Source organism: Adiantum capillus-veneris, chromosome 19 (genome assembly GCF_014529385.1).
Source record: "Adiantum capillus-veneris isolate H3 chromosome 19, ASM1452938v2, whole genome shotgun sequence".
Classification (NCBI taxonomy): Eukaryota; Viridiplantae; Streptophyta; class Polypodiopsida; order Polypodiales; family Pteridaceae; genus Adiantum; species Adiantum capillus-veneris.
The window spans coordinates 16,773,271-16,778,684 of NC_140949.1; the positions used below are offsets into that span (position 1 = coordinate 16,773,271).

General features: G+C 41.9%; 1 pseudogene; it reads left to right on the forward strand.

Moving 5' to 3' along the window:
* Positions 1–3,402: 3,402 nt before the first annotated feature.
* Positions 3,403–3,949, forward strand: LOC147433626 (uncharacterized; annotated as a pseudogene).
* Positions 3,950–5,414: the final 1,465 nt, after the last annotated feature.

The window sequence follows — 5,414 nt, forward strand, 5'->3', positions numbered from 1 at the left end:
AAGTCAGCAAAGCTTAAATAGGATTGGGAAAAGAATGAGGTAATTTTGAAGAAGGGTAAAAAGTCAATGAGGATTCCGATGAGTTCCAAGAAGCAGTTGTTGACATCGATGAAACCAATGTTGGCTCAGACTATAAATTTAGCTGAGGAAGTTGAAGAAAATGTGGAAGCATGTTTTATAGAGGCTAATCCTACAGTGGTTCCAGTGTTTGAAGTGGATGTTGTGAAGATTGTTGAGAAGTATGTGAATCAGGGAGAGTTGAAAAAGTCAGCTAATAAGTTAGAAGCAGCAGATGCAGATCTGAAGTCAGGCAAGAAGTCAGAAAATAAGTCACAAATTGGTCAGAAGGGGATATTGCACCAGAGGAGGCAATCCTCAGAGCAGAGTTTCTTTATGATAAATTGATGGAGAAGGTTTTCAGAGTCAAAGAGGATGATTTGCAAGATCTTGATTTGGGATCTCAAGGGAGTCCTAAAGTTTTCAAAATAAGTGTTCATCTGGATGATGCAATTAAGGAAGAATTGAAGCAGTTATTAATAGAGTTTATTGATGTTTTTTCTTGGGATTATTTTGATTTGAAGGGCATGGAACGGGATGTGTATAAGCACAAAATCAACTTAAGGGAGGATGCAATTCCAGTGATTCAACAGAGATATAGAATGAACCCCAATTATGCTAAGCATGTTAAAGAGGAGTTGGACAAGCTTCTCCAAGTGGGATTTATAGTTCCAATTGATCAAGCAGAATGGTTGTCACCTATAGTGGTGGTGCCCAAGAAGTCAGGAAATATCCGTGTTTGTGTGGATTACAAGAAATTGAATGCAGCAACCATTGCAGATCCATTCTCATTGCCATTTGTGGATTCCATCTTGGATGATGTAGCAAGACATGAGATGTACAATTTTCTTGATGGATTTTCAGGGTATAATCAAATTCGTATGGCAGATGAGGATGTAGCTAAGACATCATTTATTATTGAGTGGGAGCTTTTGCATACAGAGTGATGAGTTTTGGATTGAAGAATGGACCCCCTTCTTACTTAAAAGCAGCATTTAACCCATTGCAGATCCATTCCCATTGCCATTTGTGGATTCAATCTTGGATGATGTAGCACGACATGAGATGTACAATTTTCTTGATGGATTTTCAGGGTATAATCAGATTTGTATGGCAGATGAGGATGTAGCTGAGATAGCATTTATTACTGAGTGGGAGCTTTTTCATACACAGTGATGAGTTTTGGATTGAAGAATGGACCCCCTTCTTACTCAAAAGCAGCATTTAAAACATTTGAACCTTATTTGACAAAGTTCATGAGGATTTTTATGGATGATTTTTCGGTATTGGGTGAGAAGATTAACCATTTGGAATATCTGAGGAAATGTTTGGAAAGATGCCAATTGTTTCAGATGTCTTTGAATCCATATAAGTGTGCAATTGCAGTTCAAAGAGGGAAATTGTTAGGGAATATCATTTCTAAAGAAGGGATTTCCATAGATTCAGACAAGATCAGTGCAATTCAGAAGGCAGTAGCACCTGTTAATGTGAAGGAGGTTTCCAGATTCATGGGACAGATTTAGTGGCATAATCGGAATTTAAGGTATTTGGCAGATGTCAGTGCACCTTTGACTCATTTGACAAAGAAGGATATTGATTTTATCTGGGGAGATGCTTAGGAAAAGGTTTTTCAGTGTTTGAAAAAGATGTTAGTGGTATCACCTATTATTCAACCTCCAGATTGGCAGTTGCCTTTCCATGTGTTTGTGAATGCATCGGATATTGCAGTAGGAGCGGTGCTGATGCCGGAGAAGATCCACAGATGGTTCAGACCAGTATATTATGCAAGTCAGATGTTGAAACCGACTGAGAAGAACTATACTATTACGGAGCGTGAGGCTTTAGGGATGCAATTTGCCTTGGAGAAATTTTGACATTACTTGTTGGGGAATAAAGTGGTTTTCCATGTGGACCATCAAGCACTTATCTTCTTAGTTAAGAAGCCAAAGCTGGAGGGTAGACTTGCCAGATGGATGCTTTTGTTGCAGGAGTTTGATTATACAGTGTTGCATACACTAGGGAATTAGCATGCAGTGGCGGATTATCTTAGCAGATTGGAGCATTTTGAGGAAACACCAGGAGTGTCAGATCAGTTTCCAGATGCGGATTTGTTTTTTGTACAGGGGCAGAATTTTGACAATTGGTATGAATAAATGTTGCAGGTTTTGACAGATGGAGTGTTGCCTTCTAATATGTCATCAGATCAAAGGAAGAAGTTTGCATTGAGGAGTAGGCCATTTTTTATTATTACTGGAGCATTGTATAGAAAGGGAGCAGATAAGATCATCAAGAGATGTGTGCCTGATGAGGAGCCGAAAGCGGTTTTACAAGAAGCCCATTATGGAAAAATAGGAGGACATTTTTCTGGAGAAATAACAGGGAGAAAGATCATGCAAGCTGGCTTGTGGTGGCCATTGTTTCTCAAGGATGCACATTAGTTTTCAAGGGGATGTTTGCAATGTCAAAAGATTGGACAACCTACTTTAATGGATAGGATGCAGGATCACCCAGTCTTACCACTTGAACCATTTCAAAAGTGGGGATTAGATTTTGTTGGGCCGATATCACCAAAAGCTAGTAGAACAGGAGCAAGATACATTTTGGTTGCAATAGACTATGCTACCAAATGGGTGGAAGCAGTATCTTTGAGGGATAATAAAGTAGCAAGTGTGGCAAGATTTTTGTATACAAACATTATGACAAGATTTGGATATCCCATTGAGTTAGTGTCAGATCAGGGTGTGCATTTTTTGAATTTAGTAATTGCCGAGTTGACAGCTACACATATGATTTTGCACAAGAAGTCAACTCCATATCATCCGCAGGCCAATGGTCAAGCTGAGAGTACAAACAAGGTGCTAGTGAGAATTCTAAAAAAGATTGTCTCAGAAAATAGAAAGGATTGGGATGACAAATTGGATTTAGCTTTATGGTTGTTTCGTACAGCATATAAGGTTGCCACAGGGATGACAGCTTTCAAATTGGTTTATGGGATTGAGGGTGTTGTTCCCGTGGAGTATGTGATTCCAAGTCTGAGATTGGCAGTTCAACATAGGCCAAGTCCTGAGGATTCTGTGCTGCATAGAGAGAGGGAGTTGTTGAAGTTGGAAGAGGATCGGATTCATAGTGCATATGCAGTAGATATTGGACAAAAGAGACGACAAGCTTGGATGACCAGGAAGGTTAAGTTCAAAATTTTTCAGAAGGGTGATTGGGTGATGTTGTACAATTCCAAGTTGGGACCACACCCAGAAAAACTCAAGTTAAGGTACTTTGGGCCAAGGAACATTCAGATTGAGGGATGTTTTTGGTACACCTGTTGTGAAACCGGTCAATGGCTTTAGGATGAAGAAATTTTATGGCAAGATTCCCGAGATTCGAAGATGGATGGTAAACAAGGCTGAGGAAATTGGAGTGAAATGGGTACAACCAATGTTGGAGTTCATGGAGGACTCTTTGGGGAACACTGACAACCATACAATGTCCAGTAGTGGGTTCATGTTGTAGAATATGGTTGGATTTGGTTTTGACAAAAGTGTGGTATTGGAGAAAATCCGCAGGGGAATTGCATTTGGTGGCATTGTCCAGGGGTTATGTCATCAAGGAAGTCACCAGTTTACGATGCGGAATGTTTTTAAGGGAGATTACCTTGAAGTGAGTGGTCCAATCCACACAAGTGTGCGGGGTATTAACATGCAATTTCAGAATAAGGACCATCATGGGGTGGTCAGCGCACGATTTGAGGTGACAGGCCACACTCATTTTGCATGCAAGTATCCCGCGTTCGTCGTCAAAAGAAGTTTTACCTCTGTGCGTGAGTTTACTATCACCTTCGACGCCATGTTTTTTGAAGGCTTCAGAAAATCTACAGCGCCTAAATAGTAGGAGCTAGGTGAGGAGGAGATGACGCAAACCCGTTCAATGAAGATGGACATGGAGGAGCTGTTATGCCCCCACATAGAAAGTATTCAGAGCGTGGAGGAAATTGAGGGGGCAGAATCGGGTGGAGATGATGCTATGGAGGAGATGGAGGTCGATGAGATATTTAACGTTCATGATCGTGATACAGAGGTATGGCTACGCCGGGTTGGCCTTTATGAGTATGCATGTTTACCATGGGCGCTTTGGGAGAAGAATGAGTTTTCAGAGACGCAGCTTTGCCACCTTAGGGAAAATGCTTGCTATATCATGGAGGGAAAGGACGTTTCCCCAAAGTTGGTGGCAGAGGTCTTCAAGGTTGCTCACAATCCTTTGCACAAGGTAAATAAAGTGATAGATGCGGTGATGAGGTCCGAATTTGGGCAGCCAGAAGGCAATAGGGCTTATTATATGGTGCGGAATTGTGGCAAACTCCGCAATACCCACTTATTTTGGTATGTAGATAGGGTTTGTTTGTTGGCAAAAACTGCATATATGTCCAAAGAGGCGTTTGCCCCAATTCATCATGCAGAATGAGGGCAGAAGGTGGATTGGGCATCCTTCATTTTTGACAGACTGCAGCTTTCATAGCCAAGGGATAAAAGGAGGTCACCATATATTACCAAGGTAGCTCCTTACTTGTAGGCAATTTTCTCCTATGTGCTACAGGTACCTCTCACACCCACACCACCGAGCTTTATTAAGAGTCCAGATGTGCAGAGCTTGGGTGATGCAAAGTGTCGGAAGTTAGATTGGGATACACCTAGTGGGGACAAGCTTAAATCTTCATTGGGCCAAGGAAGTAATTGAGCAGCAGCTGGCACATATGAAAAGGTGTTGTCATGAGGGAAGGTCACTCTTTTCCCTTCTATTACAGGATTGCCAAAAATCGACACCAACAGCCGTACCATAACTCTGTTTCCATGGAAGGTTCGCGAGGGTTCAGGGGAAGAGACCCCGGTGACACAAGCCATTAAAACAACCCCTTTTGTTAAGCCTACAAGTGTTAAGTTGGATGGGGTGTTCTCAGTTCATGATGCTGTTCAGAGTTTGTTGAACTTGAATCGGTTAATTTGCAATCAGGAGGCTATGATCCTCACCCTCGAGATACAAAAGGCTGAGGGGGAACGCATTGATAGCTTGGAGTGTGAAGTCGGTCAGCTGCAGAGCCGAGTGGATGAAGTATTGAAGGAGAAGACATTATTACAAGAGGAGTTAGCTCAGGTCAGTGTGGATATGCATAATCGGATTTTTGAGATGGCAGGAACTGCACAAGCGTTTCAGATATGGGCAAATGGGCCTAAGGAGGCCACAGAGAAGCAGTTTCATGATGTGGAGGATAAGATTGCACATCTTATTGTAGATAACAATTTCTGGTGGATCTGGAGAGGGACGGTTTGGATGGCCAGGGTGTCACAGGTGTGTTGATCTCTATGCCG